General features: G+C 43.3%; 1 protein-coding gene across 1 annotated transcript in view; it reads left to right on the top strand.

The window, feature by feature from the left end:
• The window catches only part of LOC311242137 (glycogen phosphorylase, muscle form-like), a gene marked incomplete at both ends in the record, with an annotated part of 173,511 nt that overhangs the window by 90,713 nt on the left and 64,913 nt on the right, over positions 1-17,885 (top strand). The gene's annotated exons all lie outside the window — the stretch shown is intronic.

Here is a 17,885-nt window from a genome sequence, read left to right as displayed (position 1 = left end):
TTTGTCAGTATTCCAATGTACAGTGTAAAATGTGTGTGTGTCCCCCCCCCCCCCCCCCCCCCACCTCCAATGTACAGCCCTCACCCAACCCACCCAACCCCACCCCACCCATCCAACCTCCTCCAATGTACAGTTTCTACGCCAAATGTATATACACTCCTTTTCTGGACACTTTTGTATCACAAACAGTACTGTATTTGCAAATCTGATATGTCATAAATGTATAGATGTAGCAGTACTGTCTATCTGTATGTCATGTATGTCATATATGTTATGATGAATTGAAAATGGGGGACCCTGATGTAAACAAGACGAAAGTCTTTCTCTGGTCTGCATCCCCTTAACAATTGTATGTATTGAGCTGTACTGTACTGTACCCATTCTGCAATCTGTTAATAAACTTTTCAATCAATCAATCAATGTGCATTGAGTGGCTGATTTTGATAGATGCCCCCCGCCAAGCAGTAATGACCGTTGTGATGAGTCTCCTTCGTGTCCTCGTTCGGGACCAGCCTGCTGGCATGTGTCGTGTTTTTCTACTGCCGAGAGAGAGAGACCGTTGTACAATCAACATTCTGTATTTGATTATGGTGACGTTATGTGCATGCGCGCCTCTCCCTCTCACCTCCATGCTGCGTATCACAACGCACTGCGTTTCATCACCGGAGATACATTTCTCACTCACCGTTGTATTTTATATGAAAAAGTGGGATGGCCTCCTTTAGCTGAGAGAAGGGGACTTGCATTGTATCTTATTTACAAGGCTCTGTTTATGAAGCCTCCCTATTGTCTCTGCTCTTTTAAATTCAGCACATTATGGTACTAGGTCACAGGATTACTTAGCCTTAGATACACTACATGTAAAAACTGAGCTTGGCTGAACTGGTTTTAGATATGATGGCCTGTACAAATGGAATGAAGTACAGACAACCTTGAAGTTAGAACATTTCATTCCGTTAAGAAGATGTATACGTTTGAACTCTGATAGATGTTGCTTGTACTTATTTTGATTGATATTTAGTTGATGTTGAACTGTACTTGTAGCTTTAAAGCACAGCTCAAGACCTATTTTTATGCTCTTGTTTTTCGCTGATTTTAAAATCCCTGTTGTCATTTATAGCTTTTTAGCTATTTTCTTAATCATGTTTTGATATATATATATATATATATTTTGTTTGTGGTTTTAAATTCCTGCTTTTCTTTCCTTTACTTTTTTTTGCTTTATTGTAAAATGTTGTGTTTTTATATAAATAAAGATTATTATTATTACTTGTGTACTTGTTTGTCAAAGGTGTTTTACAATTTAAACAGTAAACAGGTGCATGCTAAATAGAACTCAAGTCTCTTTTTACCTGTATAAATAAAGGACAAATCTAAATATAAAGATGTGTGATTGCTCATACGCATAGCGACGACTGATGTCCCCACACAGTTAGAGAGATGAGCATAATCCTTTTATAAGTCAGGACATTATAATATTTCGAATAGGCCATTTTAGGGGTAGGAATCAGGTTTAGGGTCAGGGTTAAGTTAGAGTTAGGGTTAAAGGGTGGGGGCAAGGAATTAATGTAGTGCAATGTAGTAGTCCTCACAAGGATGTAAATAAATGTGCCTCTCTTTTTAGGTTTGTGTTATACTTACTGTATATTCAGTATAATGGTCCCACAGGTTCAGTCTGATGCACCTGCTTCCTGGAATGATCTTCAACTCACACTAAATATCAATACGATCACAAACCGATCACAATACCTCAGTGTGTAATTTGATCTCTTCGTTTTTTCTCTTTTCACCCGTGTTTTTGAGTCAAGTGACGTGATTTATTTCAGGTTTGAATAACAAACGGAACATTATATTAGAATCCTCAAATGATTCCAATTGGTTCATTCACACCTTTCAGTTAAGTCGTCTGTGTTGCATCCCCATATTAAGATGAACTGTAGTAAAACTATAGTAGGCCCCCATTCACATACAGATGTACTACAGAAATACTGTATGATTAACGGGTCACTTCACCAAAAGACAATGTTGATTTATTTCAAACACTCTCACACACATCCAAAAACTCTTAATTTAGTTTGCCAGTTATTGAGTAAATGAGTTTGAATATGGCCACCGGTGATTTCATCTGGGACATTGAATCCTTGTGTTGTGTCAACTACAGCTCAATGAAATAGCAGTCCCTATAAGACAAGGTGTTGCTATTTCAAGTTCAAGTTCAAGTTCAAGTTCTTTAATAGTTGTCATACAGAAGTACAGAATACTTTCATACAAAATGCTTCTTACTGTTACGCTCCAGAGACTGTGCTAGACAAGATAGTATCAAATAACATAATAACATAATATAGCATGAATTTAGAAGAAGAAAAATGAGGTCACAGTGTTCGGTATAGACATATGTACAATGTTCTGAGTTACCATATAATATACAATGCACAATACTATGCAGTGTACTAATGTACAGTACTATCTAGTGCAAAGCAGAAATGGGATGAGGTACAATTTTAGGTACAATTTACAGTAAGGTGTACGAGTTGTAGTGCAATCCTTCATCCATAAATATAAAGTGTGGGGAGTGGGTGCTACAGTGTGTTTGTTTAAAGTGGGTGTGTGCTATAAAGTGTGTGGAGTGGGTGCTACAGTGTGTTTGTTTAAAGTGAGTGTGTGCGTGTGGATGTGTGTGCTATGTGCGTTTGGTGGTTGTTGTTGTGTAGTGTTCATTCATTGTTCGTTTAGCAGCCTGATGGCCTGGGGATAGAAGCTTCTTCTGAGTCTTTCTGTGCTCGCCTTGAGACTCCGGTATCGCTTGCCTGACCGCAGCAGTTCAAAGAGGCAGTTGTTCGGGTGACTGGAGTCTTTAATGATTCTCTTAGCCTTGCCCTTGCAACGCTTGTTGTAAATGTTCTGGAGGGTGGGGAGCCCCCCTCCAATTGTGCGTTCGGCTGAACGTGTCACTCTTTGTAGTCTGCTTCGGTCTTGTGCAGTGCTATTCCCAAACCAGGAGGTGATGTTGCCGGTCAAGATGCTCTCTATTGTACATGAGTAGAAGTTCTTAAGGATCTTCTGGCTGACTTGGAACTTCCTTAGGCGCCTGAGGAAGTAGAGGCGTTGTCGTGCCTTCTTCACAACACTGTCAATGTGTGTGGTCCATGTCAAGTCCTCGGATATGTAGGCTCCGAGGTACTTAAAGCTGTTGACTCTCTCAACCGGTGCCCCGTCGATGCTGAGGGGGCTGTAGTCCTTGACCCCCGACCTCCTGGGCCCCGTTCCTTGTACCTGGATAACTGAGTTAGCCGGATAACTTTAACTGGATAACTGAGTTAGCCGGACTTTCCGGTTCCCCGTACGTGGATTTTCCAAATCACCATGACAACAGATCCAAAAGTTTGAGCCTGGTCGAAAGCAGAGTTTAAGTTCAAGTTAGCCTGAACCATCGCCACGCCCCCGCAAAGAAGTGACAGCCCGTTTCCTGAAACTATTCCCACAGTCTACGATCTGCATTATACCATTCTGAATTACGTTTTTGTGCTCCATTCTTCCAGAGGGGGCTTTTGAAATGTAAAATAGACCCAAAATGCTGATACTAAATTCACTTTGTCCTAAATAATGCACGTTATATATACCGTGGCGCTCGCTCGTGCGATGTACACATTATGTGGTTATTTTAATTGTAACTGGGATTAAGATGTCTGATGAGATGCGCTGTTTGACGGATTTGAGAAATTGAATGAGCCGTTGACGTCACATTAATGAATGAGGATAAAGAGATAAACTTCATTCAAAACAAAGGATATTCTAAACACGGGTCTCTTGTTCATTAATGTATAAACAATGAATTTATCCCATCTGGCACAGTGGTGCAGCGGTAGTGCTCAAGCCTGCCAACCCAGCGACCGGGGTTCAAAACCCGGTGTTTCCAATATGATTTTTTTGAATATAATATTAATGATTATACGCCAAAGTAGCCTGGTTTTAAGTTAAAATATTATAAATCTACATGCATTGAGGATGTCATTCTTTATATAGCTCTCAACGTGCACCAAATTGAATTATTCCTATATTGCAAAAAGAAGGAAAAGACTAGGGTCTCGAACCCCGGTCGTCTGCGTGATAGTCAAAACAACAACCCGTTAGACCACATTGGAGATAAGTTAAAGATCGACTATACATCAATCAATGGGTAAGAGAGCCGTATCGTAATTCTGTATAAGTTTAACTAATTATTTTCGCTAGCAAGATCTCATTTGATTATTCAATCCAGCAGGCAAGTTTAAAGAAATATAATCTGATTGATTGAGGTAATGAGGGACTTAAAATTAGCCTATAGATAACGCATTTAACTTGTCGGCGAGGCGATTGAGCCGTATTGCAATCTGTCAATAAAGTTTTAAATCAATTAATCAATCAATGCCGTTAGAGAATCAGGATCTCTGCCATCGATACGTGCTGGCTTTTCGCCTGAAGCGGCCGCGCGCATTTAGCCTGAGTCGCAAGTCTGGCTTGAGTTAACGAGACTGAATCCACCTTCGAGGAAGAGGAAAATCCCGGCTTCGAACATCGGGTTAACTGAAGCTGGATAATGACATCTTGATCGACTTAGTTGAACCAGGTACAAGAAACAGGGCCCTGAAGTCCACAATCATCTCCTTTGTTTTGCTGACGTTCAGGGAGAGGCTGTTTTCCTGGCACCATCCCGCCAGGACCTTGACCTCTTCCAGGTAGGCCCTCTCGTCGTTGGCAGAGATCAGGCCCACCACCACTGTGTCGTCAGCAAATTTGATGATTGTATTGCTACTCCGCTGAGCCACACAGTCGTGTGTGTACAGGGAGTAGAGGAGGGGACTCAGAACACAGCCCTGGGGGGCCCCTATGTTGAGGGTGATGGATGAGGAGGTGCAGTTGCCTGCTCTCACCACCTGGGGTCTGCCAGTCAGGAAGTCCAAGACCCACTGGCAGAGGTCATAGCCCAAGCCCAGGTCCCTGAGCTTGGCTATGAGTATGGAGGGGACTATGGTATTGAATGCCGAGCTGTAGTCGATGAATAGCATTCTCACATAGTTCCCCTGCCTCTTCATCTACGTCATTCCATGGAGCTGTAATTAACACAACGCAAGGATTTAATGTCCCTGATGACATCACTGGTGGCCATATTCAGACTAATTTACTCTCAATAACTAAATTAATGTGTGCAAATCAAATTAGAGTCTTTGGATGTGCGTGAGATTATGTACCAAATAAATCAGCATTGTTTTTGTTGAAGTGTCCTGTTTCACCAACGTATTTCTATAGTGGGCTTATGAGTTTTTCCCTACAGTCACAGACCATACAGAAATACTACATATTTATTTTATTTGAACATATTTCTATAGTACATAGTGCATACGAGGGGGGGGGGGTCATATAGCTTAATATAGTTAACTTGTTCAATTTTTTTTTAGCCAGTGTGATGTGTAAGCCCGGGAGGCACACCTGAACCTCTCCCACTCAAGGTCGTCACAGGTCATTCCGTCTCCCCGTTCTTGTCTTGTCTTCCACCTGGTCTGTTTCTTCCTTCACTCCCGGTCTCATGTACCACGGTCGTCATAATCCCAAACCTAAATTCCATTACACACAACAAGTCCATCTTGATCCTTCCAATAACAAACACGAGAGCCAAGGTGGTGGTGGTGGGCGAGGCGTTGACCTGGAAACACACACACACACACACACACACACCCCGCTCGTGTCCCCTCTCTGGAAATAGGTCTGGGTCCCGTGCAGTAATTCCCCCAACACAGACAGATGGCGACTAAAAACCATATTCCTTCCCTGCCTGCCTGCCTGCCTTTTCATCACATTCTCCTTGGCTTTGTCCTGCTGGGTGGTTGGTGTACAAAGAGGCCTGGAGCACACTGTACCCAAATCCTCTTCTCAAAGTAGAAATGATTTGATCAAATAGCACGCTGGCAAAAAGTGCAAAATGTCCCTCCATTTGAAATTCAACTTAATATTTTATAAATATGTTTTTCCACCAAAATGTTAATCGAATAAACTACTTTAAAATGGATTAGCAGCATCGCTATACCCTCATTGAGAACACAAGGATCTATGAATATGCAAATAGGCAACAAGCACGCATTGATATTTACCAGGAATTCCAAGTCAGCAGCTTATATTCTTTCAAGACGTGTCAAATATATAGTCAGCTCTCTGTGTAGCTGAAGATAAAGGTGTCAAGTTACCACATAATGGCCCATAATATGTTCAACCTATTAGTGACATCACAGATGCAACTCAGATTTCAGGGGAGAAGCTGAATGTGAAAAATGTGGTCTGGTGACACGTTCTGATTTTTATTTGTGTCTTTGACTATACAGATAGTTATTTAATAACAATCTGTATAGTCAAAGTCACAAACAATCTGTATAGTCAAAGTCACAAATACAAATCTGTGTAGTCAAAGTCACAAATAACAATCTGTATAGTCAAAGTCACAAATACAAATCTGTGTAGTCAAAGTCACAAATAACAATCTGTATAATCAAAGTCACAAATAACAATCTGTGTAGTCAAAGTCACAAATAACAATCTGTGTAGTCAAAGTCACAAATAACAATCTGTATAGTCAAAGTCACAAACAATCTGTATAGTCAGTCACAAATAACAATCTGTGTAGTCAAAGTCAAATTAAAATCTGTATAGTCAAAGTCACAAACAATCTGTAGTCAAAGTCACAAATAACAATCTGTATAGTCAAAGTCACAAATAAAAATCTGTATAGTCAAAGTCACAAATAAGTTATAACAATCTGTATAGTCAAAGTCACAAATACAAATCTGTATAGTGAAAGTCACAAATAACAATCTGTATAGTCAAAGTCACAAATAAGTTATAACAATCTGTATAGTCAAAGTCACAAATACAAATCTGTATAGTGAAAGTCACAAATAACAATCTGTATAGTCAAAGTCACAAATAACAATCTGTATAATCAAAGTCACAAATTTAAATCTGTATAGTCAAAGTCACAAACAATCTGTATAGTCAAAGTCATAGATCCTGACTGAGAGTATGTATATTATACCAGACCAATCCCATATAATGCTCATATTCATCATCACGCTATAAAATTGGAACGTATTGATGAAAAAATTATTTTGTGTGGTGATTTTTGGCTGGTGAAAATGCTGAGTGGCTAGTGACTTTGGAAAACCACTAGCCACAACAGTGGCTAGTGAGCCAAAAAGTTAATGTCAAGCCCTGCTGATGGCCGAATCTATCTGACGGCGCACTGGAGTAGATAGAGAAACAATATGAAATATAGCAATACTGTAGATGCGTTCATTGGAGAAAACAAATTTCAATAACATATGCCCTACTGGATTGTGGACGGGAGATTGCTGTATGCATTAACCCCTTCCTTCCCACAAACGGCAAAAGCTTTTGGTTTTAATTTCTCTGGTTGTGGACCTTGAATGTATGGTTTTCAGTCACATGAACACTCTAAAAACCACACAAGTGTGACACAATGTGCATTTGATCAAGATATCTTCACACGTGCATGCATGCATGTTATTAACCATGGCGAGTGTGGCTGCAATTCTCAATGACCCATTTCAAGAGGGAGGGTTCTTGTCACAGCTGAACTGCAAAAAAAGGCACAATGCACATAATTTAAAATGTTTAAAACGTGTCGGGACAATCTCTCATTCTGTAAAAACAATGTACACCACGGGAAAATAAAATAGGTTCACAATAGGTCCCCTTTAAAAAGTCGTAGTGGGGGTACTTAGTTACTTTCCATCCCTGCCTTAAAGGGCTGTCTCTGTGGGATTGGCAGTGTGCAGGAACGCTGATCCCTTTGAGCAGGATGATACAAATCTATCACGGTCCCCTGCGCAGAGGAACCCATTGTTTGGCGGATTAGAGGCATGGGGGTGTGGGGGGGGATTAAAGGGTGGACGCGGGCGACCACAGGGCTTGAGCTGTGTGACCCCTTCACTAATCATTATGAGACAGATACAGGGCGCTCAACTCCTAAAGCCAAGATCTCAATTATTCATGGTTGACGGGAGGAGAGAGAGAGAGAGAGAGAGAGAGAGAGAGAGAGAGAGAGAGAGAGAGAGAGAGAGAGAGAGAGAGAGATTGTACAGTAGGCCCCTGAGCTGAGTGTAATTAATGCCCAAAAACCTCTCTCATAAAGGCTATGAATAAGGGACTAACTGATGCTGATGTGAAGGAGTTGATTTGCTGGAATAGATACAACGTTGTGTTATGAATACAACAACAAACAACACTACTCTCTTCGCTTCACACCTATATTCTCACATTATTTTGAAGGAACATGCCAACATTATGACACTTACCGTCTTCTCTAGAGTCAGACAACAAGATAGATACCGATTTCCTGTCTGTGCGTTCAGTAGAAAGCTACTGTATCTGCCTGCAAGCTAGCCTAGCTTAGTACAAATGAATGGAAGTGGATATGGATCAGCTAGCCTAGCTGTTGGCCAGAAAACACCTCTCCAAGGGTTTTAAGTCAGGCGAGCTGGTCCGTATCTGCTTCCATTCATTTGTGCTGCTAAGCTAGACGAAGTCGGAGGATGCTACTGAAGGCAACGTCGCAGAAGGGAGTGTGCACACTTACGTACTGAGTATTACGCCATGTTGACTGTGGGCTCTCGTTATAAAGCCCAGGTTTGTCTCCATGATCTCATCACGCACCTATGGGAAACTAGCTGAGGACTGGGGGAGGGCCTGGGCGCCAACCAATTGCCAATTGCCAACCAGCAGCAATTGCGCCCAATTACGTATCAATTAGTCAATAATGTCAGTAATGTTCTGGGCACAGCTGTGGGAGAGTATTAACGTTACTCCACAGCACAGGTCATCCAAATGGAGGCATAATACTACATAGGTTTAGGTGGAAAAAAAAGGAAAAGTGTTTGTGGAAAAAGAAGTACAGGTTGAAATGACAGTCAATTCTTATTAGAAAGTGGTTAGTAGAAGCCCTGTCCCGTCAACCTGTGATAGATGCAGAAACTCTCCCTCTCCCAAATCTCCCCAAGGGGACCAATACAAGCTCATCTTTATCTGACCTTATCTTAAATGATGATCCCACTAATAACTTATAAACAGACGTCAGAAGTTGGGCTCCCTACACTAGTTCTGTTAAAGGTAGAATCTGTAATGTCTTCAAACAGCGACCTCTAGGCAAACAGTGACCTCTAGGCAAAAGAGCCCCGCTTGGTATTACACTTTGTTTATTTATTTTTAATTTTTTGGTCTGATGTGTGGGTTGGAGTTTAGTAACTTATTATACTAGCAGAGCCTTAGGTGTGGCCAGCAATAGCAACCCATCCCCCTACCCCTACCCAACTCCAACCCACACATCAGACGTTTACATTTAGTCATTTAGCTGACCAAAACAAAAAAATATAAACAAACAAAGCACAATACCAAGCAGGGCTCTTTTGCCTAGAGGTGGATGTTTGATGGCATTACAGATCGAAGTCATTAGCTACAGTAGTTAACTTTTAACACATTGAGAGCCAGCCGTGTTTTCCTATTTACCCCCTTGAATGCCGCCACCCACTTCAATGATAGAGCTCTCATATTTGCGAACGCATAAACTACATCTTAAATTATGGCTATGTGTCTAATGTGGCCGTCGTTTATCAATGACTTGTTTGCAGTCAACATTGTCGAAACGGATTGTTTTTTTAATCGGTTCATTTCCGTTTTATACCATTTTGAAAAACGCTTGTTTCTTGAAACTTCCAGAAGATTTCAGAAGATTCTGTGATAAATGCCCTTTACTGTATATACACAAAACAGTAATTTTTCGGCCTATTTATGAATAGTTTTCAAATAAACGCTAGATTATCGATAGTATATGTGTACTTATGCACGCTATAGAAGCGGGCTGAAAAATCGAATCTTGTAGTGATTGTTAATTGTACATAATTCACCCATGGAACTATTGTTAGGAACATTAGTTCCGCCCCCCCACATTCTGGAACATTTGTGGTCATGTCATAGCCAAACGTTCTAGAACATGGCTGATGTCACCGTATGATGTCATGGCCAATGTTCTAGAACATTTGTGTATGTATGTATTCGGCATTTCTCTCAGTCAGTCAGTCGACTGCAAGCAACGTAGCAGTAGCATGTTGTATTTCTGTGCTTAATAAATGCTATTCACTCTGCCTCAAGCCACTGTCCCCGACTCCCATCTCTCGGCACTACAATCTCTTATTTCCTGATCGCACACACACACACATAGGGCCCACGTTGATATCTCTGTGAAAAAAGCTCTGATTATCCTAAGACTGGTAAAATAGATTCCTTACCTCAGATCAGATGTTCTCCAAAAATATTATTCCCATTCCTGATCGCCATTCCAAATATCGATCGCGTTTATTGATCCAACGCTGGGTGCTCGAACACATTATTCCATGCTGTTCTGTGGGACCACAAAGACTGCAATCGGCTTCGGTTACTTGCCTGAGAAGTCAAATGTGGATTCCGGACTGTTTTTTTCCCATGTGGTTCATTCAATCCATTCCAAAGGGGTGCAGTACCATCCGGGAGACGATAGGGGGCGGTATTTTCCCAATGTTATTTTCCCAAAGTTTGCAGCACTAACGTGAGGCTAGATTGATGAAATATGAATGGAAAATCGCTAATAAAAAAAAAAACTATTAAAAACGAGATATCTCGTCGGCTGGCACTCAACGGTTGGCATGAACTAACAAGATATCTCGTCCGTGGCACTCAAAGTGTTAAACAATATTATCCATTCTATCCATATTATTAGATTTGATTAGATTCAAATGTATTGTCATCGTACAGCACAAGTACAGTACAACCAAAATAAGTTGGCATCTAACCAAAGTGCAAATGTAACAGTAAAGTGAAATAACAATATACAATGTACAAGTGATTAAACTGGAATATATATAAATGTGTACTACTGAGTAATATGATAATAAGATGTATGTACAGTGTTCGTAGTATTAGGTACAGTGATACAGGTACAGATAAAAAAAACACTAGTAACCATACTGGCCTTTTTTTTTTAAATTATTTCTCTATTTTTTTTGTTTGTTCATTTCAACCACTTCATCCAATTGGACAGCACCTTGTTTCCCTTTTTTAATCTTATTTGTTTTTTCCTGTTGTTACTATACACATATTCATAATTTTTTGTACAGTGTCCTTGAGTCTGACAAAGGCGCTTCTCTCTTAAAATCCAATTTATTATTATTATTATTATTAAGACTAGATAAGGGATATGTATATGTAAGGCATAATGTATAGCTATACTCTGTCATTGTCGCAAAATAATTGACCGACACTGTGTTCTGGAACACTGAGGCGCAGCCGAGGTGTTCTAAACGCAGTGAAGGTAAATTATTTTGCGACAATGACAGAGTATAGCTATACATTATCCCGCTTATTAACAATATACGTAATTCATTTTACACCATCGACAAGACGAGATCAAATGCAGACGCAGTTGTTCTGTGGCTCCTCTGTCATCGGCAGGTGTGGACGTGATTGCACCTGATGTAGTGCAGCTGTGCGAGATAAAGCTGGGAACGATGTTATAGCTTTCGTGACTGCGATCAAAATGCTTGATTGTGATTGGTCAATAGCGCTCTGTTGCCCCTAACAGCGGTCATTATTGCGCGTTGCCCAAAGCAGTGGTGAATTATCGAGAAATAATTGACCGCTGTTAGGGGCAACCGAGTGCTATTAACCAATCACAATCCGGTCAGGTGGCATAGCGGAGATTGTGCTCGTCACCAATGCAAGAGGCTGCGGTCTCGACTCCCGGAGAGTCAGCATTGCCTTGGCTCGGGCTGATCGCTATACTAACTCGTTTGGCTGAGTTAGGGGGAGGGGAGCCGTGGGTGGGTCCTGGGCGTTGTGGACAGCGACCCATACAGTTCGGTCGGGGCGCCTGCACAGCGAGGGTAGGATCTGGAGAGAGGTAGTGCGGCCTCCCACACGGTACACTCTCCCGGTGAGAATCTGCGTGGCCAGGCTGGCTGCCGGCTGGCTGCACATGCGTCGGAGGAAAGCATGCGACAGTCTCCGGCCTCCCGGACCAACAGTAGGGGGGAGTGTGCAACAACCACGAAGGGGATTGGGAATTGGCATAACGACTAACAGTGGGATGGGAGAAAAATCGGAAAAAGAAGGAGGCGGAAAAAGATAATAAAAAATTATTAAAAAAAAACCAATCACAATCAAGCATTTTGGCGAATGTTAAAACGCCATGTAATAAATAGATATAGTATACAGGTATGTAAAATATATGACATGTAGGTATATTCAGACAGATGTGGATACATGTACTGTATATGTGGTAAATATAAACACAGCATTATTGTGCATGCTATCACACAGAGTTATATGGGTAGACTATAGTTTGAGGTACAGTAGGTAGCCTAGTTATGATTACATTTGATTGATTATGATGTAAGGCAGTTCTAGACAGTAGAGTATAGCAGGTATAAATTGAATATAGGAGTTCAGAGTTCATACAGTCTGGGTAACAGGGCCTAGAGTATACACCGTTTTTAAATAATATGATCCATTCTATCCATATTACAAGCCAATTGAAGCACGTTCGGCATCAGACACATATTCGTTGTGGAACGCTGTCTTTGAAGATACTGGAACAGATAGTGGTGTCAAGCCTAGAGGACTCGGCCCGTTATTAATTGGACGTTTTGTGCTGGACTCTCGTACTCCACTCCACAAGGGGCTGCAAGAAAAATAGGAATCCTGTCGAAACAAATGTGAAACGAGAGTTACTGTGACAGAGCGCACGTTAATTAACTCAATGAATCAATGCAGGGTTGCACATGATAAGGCTGAATTGGATGGGAGTTTTCAGACGGACTGTATAACAGCCTAACAGTGTATGTAAAGCCTGTGGGGGATTAATTGTACATGCTTAAATCAATGTCTCAGTCTCACATGAAATCAGCCGTGCAACAGTGGTGTGTGTATGTGATTATGACAGACAGGATACAGGCTCAACGTTGTCCTGACATTTAAGAATAATGAAGAATTACTATAACTATGAATGAATGAAGTTTAGTTCGAGCCATTTAGCATGTCCAAAAAAACAACACACAAATCAAATTACAAGTTGGCCGAAAAGGTTAGGGCTGAAGCTACAAGCTTGTAAATGCCCTAACCCAGTGCATCATCTTTAAAAAAATATTTTTTTTTATCTTTCCCGCCCTCCTTTTTTCCGTTTTTCTCCCATCCCAATGTTAGTCGTTATGCCAATTCGCAATCCCCTTCCTGGTCGTTGCGCACTCTACCCCCTACAGTCGGTGGAGGCTATCACATGCTTCCTCCGCAGCGCGGACTCTCACTGGGAGAGTGTAACATGTGGAAGGATCACACTACCTCACCCAGATCCTTCCCTTGCTGTGCAGGCGCCCCGACCTAACTGTAGGAGTCGCTGTTTACAACGACCAGGACCCACCCTTCCCACACGCTGACACTGGCAATTGTGTCAGCACGGACGGTCGACCAAGCCGGAGGTACCGCTGGCAGTTGGATTCGATCCCACTGTCTCTGCGGTGGTAGACAGACGCTTGGTCCGCTGCGCTACCCGGCCGCACCCCAGTGCATCATCTTAAATGTATCGTGGATGGTGTATGGTGGATGGTGGATTTGATACACACAACCAAGGGGAAAAGGGGGGGAGGGGGGGGGGGGGAGAATGGAAAAGGAGCTTGAATGATGCCAAAGGAATAAACTAAGTAAAACAAAACACAACTAACTCTGTAAGGAATATCTTGTCTACCTATACACAAACACAAAGGTCAAATAAAACCTACTGCTCACTACCTACGCTGACTAACCTAACGTTATGTCAAATAACCTACAATGAGTGGAATCACTCCTTACCTAGTGTGTCTAGACAATAATACCACTACGTGTAGCACCAAATGTGTTGGGCCCCTTACCTGCTCCAATTCCCAACCCACACACACACACACACATACACTTGTACCAAGTTGGCTAAATATATCGGAGTCAAACATTTAACCAACAGCATAGAGACAAAAAGAAGAGGGGGAAACAGGAAGTGCTACATGGGTTTTAAAACAAGAGGAGGGCTTCCGATTGGTCAACTGGTGATTTGCTTGATGGCTGGGATGACTGGCTGGTTTCCAATTAGTGTCCTGATGAAGGACAGGAACCTGGATCAGAGTATAGCAGGTGGAGGGTGTGGGAGAGAGAGAGAGAGAAGGAGAGAGAGAGAAAGAGAGAGAAAGGGGGGGGGTGGCACACAAAAGTACAAACAACATACAACAGCCACATGCTGGAACGTAACAGTTATCAACCAAAAAAAAAAGTATAATCATTAACAACAATCAGCAATAAAACATTTTAACAATTGCCCAATGAGCAGGTTGGCACCTTGCATGGTCGCCTCCGCTGTCGGTGTGTAAATGTGTGAGCGAATGGGTGAATGTGAGGCATAACTGTAAAGCGTTTTGGATAAAAGCTCTCTGCAGTCCATTTCGCAGTCCATTTACTGTAATCTAATTATAAAGGACGGAATCTCTGTCTGTGCGTGTCTGGCCTCAGGTCTCCACATTGCTTTGATTCTTAAATAATACCATGGCGTAATCCAATTTGAACCATGAAACTAAGTTGGTAAATATCATTTAATTTTACGAGGGTATTTAGAGTCAGAGGTTGGGGTTCTGCCGTAATGATTATTATCATAAATATTATCCCACAAGACACGCATCTTAGAAAATCTGCTAAATCAACTAGCGATCACAAGCCCAGTGGAGGCGGCTCTCTGCACTAACAATCTTGAAGTCTCAGTCAAGTTCACACACCTTGATCTTTTGATTTCAAAGACCAAAAGTCACCCCTTTCAGAGCGAAGGATTTTCTTGTTCTTGAAGACGTAGAATGAATCCCCCCCCATGCTGAGTCACTGTCTCCTCTCCTGTCCTGTCTCCTGTAGTATCACTTGTCATCTTGTTAAAAAAAAGGCAAAAAGCGAAGACACATGGCGGGGGTTAGTGTACAATACCGCGGCAGCAGCTTAGCTCTGACCCTGGGCGTCCCTGGGGACGTAGCTTCTTCTTCTCTTCAGAGGTTGGTTTGGCTTTGAGCTGCAGGACGGCTCAGCAGGATCCCAGAAGAAGATACGCGAACACACCGCTGATCAAAAGCCAAATCCACCGGCTTCCGTTTCAAAGCAGTCAGGTCTCCGGCGCGGGAGCCGTAGCTACGATGGATCTCCAACCATCTTCACTGACACTCTCGGCTACAGAAGCACATTGAAATGTCTCCATTCATGTCTGAAAAAGTACAACCTTTATATATATATATAATATATATATATATATATATATATATATTTTTTTTTTGCTTTAATATAGTATTTCATTTTTTGTTCTTCAGAACATCCTTTTTAAACACACATGTTTTCAAACTGTATCCACTTGGATCTGGCTTCTGATGGAATTCAAATGACTCATCAAGTACAGTATGTGGAGTGTGTAAAACACCATTGGTTTCTTTGTCTCCATGCAGGAGATGTTATGAAATGAGAACGTCTGACCCCTGGAGGTGGTCCGCCTGCAGCGCTGCTATGAATCTGTTCACAAAAAGTTTCTCTTTAGGCCTGAAGCTGTTCAGGAGAGTTACCGTCTTCATCGAAGAAAAAGGGTCTCATTCCATGGTTTGCTCCTCCATCTCCTATTGACTGAGGGCTGGAGGGTGGAGCCCTGCAGGAGGTGTCGACGGTGCCGTAGGGGCGTGACTTGTTGGTCGGGGCGTGTCCTCTGTGTCTCCTCTCATGTCCTCTGTGTCTCCTCTCACGTCCTCTGTGTCTCCTCTCACGTCCTCTGTGTCTCTGTCTCCTCTCACGTCCTCTGTGTCTCTGTCTCCTCTCACGTCCTCTGTGTCTCCTCTCATGTCCTCTGTGTCTCCTCTCATGTCCTCTGTGTCTCCTCTCACGTCCTCTGTGTCTCTGTCTCCTCTCACGTCCTCTGTGTCTCTGTCTCCTCTCATGTCCTCTGTGTCTCTGTCTCCTCTCACGTCCTCTGTGTCTCTGTCTCCTCTCATGTCCTCTGTGTCTCTGTCTCCTCTCATGTCCTCTGTGTCTCTGTCTCCTCTCACGTCCTCTGTGTCTCTGTCTCCTCTCACGTCCTCTGTGTCTCTGTCTCCTCTCATGTCCTCTGTGTCTCCTCTCACGTCCTCTGTGTCTCTGTCTCCTCTCATGTCCTCTGTGTCTCTGTCTCCTCTCATGTCCTCTGTGTCTCTGTCTCCTCTCACGTCCTCTGTGTCTCTGTCTCCTCTCACGTCCTCTGTGTCTCTGTCTCCTCTCATGTCCTCTGTGTCTCTGTCTCCTCTCATGTCCTCTGTGTCTCCTCTCACGTCCTCTGTGTCTCCTCTCATGTCCTCTGTGTCTCTGTCTCCTCTCACGTCCTCTGTGTCTCTGTCTCCTCTCACGTCCTCTGTGACTCTGTCTCCTCTCACGTCCTCTGTGTCTCCTCTCACGTCCTCTGTGTCTCTGTCTCCTCTCACGTCCTCTGTGTCTCCTCTCACGTCCTCTGTGTCTCTGTCTCCTCTCATGTCCTCTGTGTCTCTGTCTCCTCTCACGTCCTCTGTGTCTCTGTCTCCTCTCACGTCCTCTGTGTCTCTGTCTCCTCTCACGTCCTCTGTGTCTCTGTCTCCTCTCACGTCCTCTGTGTCTCTGTCTCCTCTCACGTCCTCTGTGTCTCCTCTCACGTCCTCTGTGTCTCTGTCTCCTCTCACGTCCTCTGTGTCTCTGTCTCCTCTCACGTCCTCTGTGTCTCTGTCTCCTCTCACGTCCTCTGTGTCTCTGTCTCCTCTCATGTCCTCTGTGTCTCTGTCTCCTCTCACGTCCTCTGTGTCTCTGTGTCTCCTCTCACGTCCTCTGTGTCTCTGTCTCCTCTCACGTCCTCTGTGTCTCCTCTCATGTCCTCTGTGTCTCTGTCTCCTCTCATGTCCTCTGTGTCTCTGTCTCCTCTCATGTCCTCTGTGTCTCTGTCTCCTCTCATGTCCTCTGTGTCTCTGTCTCCTCTCACGTCCTCTGTGTCTCTGTCTCCTCTCATGTCCTCTGTGTCTCTGTCTCCTCTCATGTCCTCTGTGTCTCTGTCTCCTCTCATGTCCTCTGTGTCTCTGTCTCCTCTCACGTCCTCTGTGTCTCTGTGTCTCCTCTCACGTCCTCTGTGTCTCTGTCTCCTCTCACGTCCTCTGTGTCTCTGTCTCCTCTCATGTCCTCTGTGTCTCTGTCTCCGCTCACGTCCTCTGTGTCTCTGTCTCCTCTCACGTCCTCTGTGTCTCTGTCTCCTCTCACGTCCTCTGTGTCTCTGTCTCCTCTCACGTCCTCTGTGTCTCTGTCTCCTCTCATGTCCTCTGTGTCTCTGTCTCCTCTCACGTCCTCTGTGTCTCTGTCTCCTCTCACGTCCTCTGTGTCTCTGTCTCCTCTCATGTCCTCTGTGTCTCCTCTCACGTCCTCTGTGTCTCTGTCTCCTCTCACGTCCTCTGTGTCTCCTCTCATGTCCTCTGTGTCTCTGTCTCCTCTCATGTCCTCTGTGTCTCCTCTCACGTCCTCTGTGTCTCTGTCTCCTCTCACGTCCTCTGTGTCTCTGTCTCCTCTCACGTCCTCTGTGTCTCCTCTCATGTCCTCTGTGTCTCTGTCTCCTCTCATGTCCTCTGTGTCTCTGTCTCCTCTCACGTCCTCTGTGTCTCTGTCTCCTCTCATGTCCTCTGTGTCTCTGTCTCCTCTCACGTCCTCTGTGTCTCCTCTCATGTCCTCTGTGTCTCTGTCTCCTCTCATGTCCTCTGTGTCTCCTCTCACGTCCTCTGTGTCTCTGTCTC

The sequence above is a fragment of the Notolepis coatsorum genome (assembly GCF_963971535.1).
Source record: "Notolepis coatsorum genome assembly, chromosome: 15".
Classification (NCBI taxonomy): domain Eukaryota; kingdom Metazoa; phylum Chordata; class Actinopteri; order Aulopiformes; family Paralepididae; genus Notolepis; species Notolepis coatsorum.
This window is presented reverse-complemented; position numbering and strand designations above follow the sequence as displayed.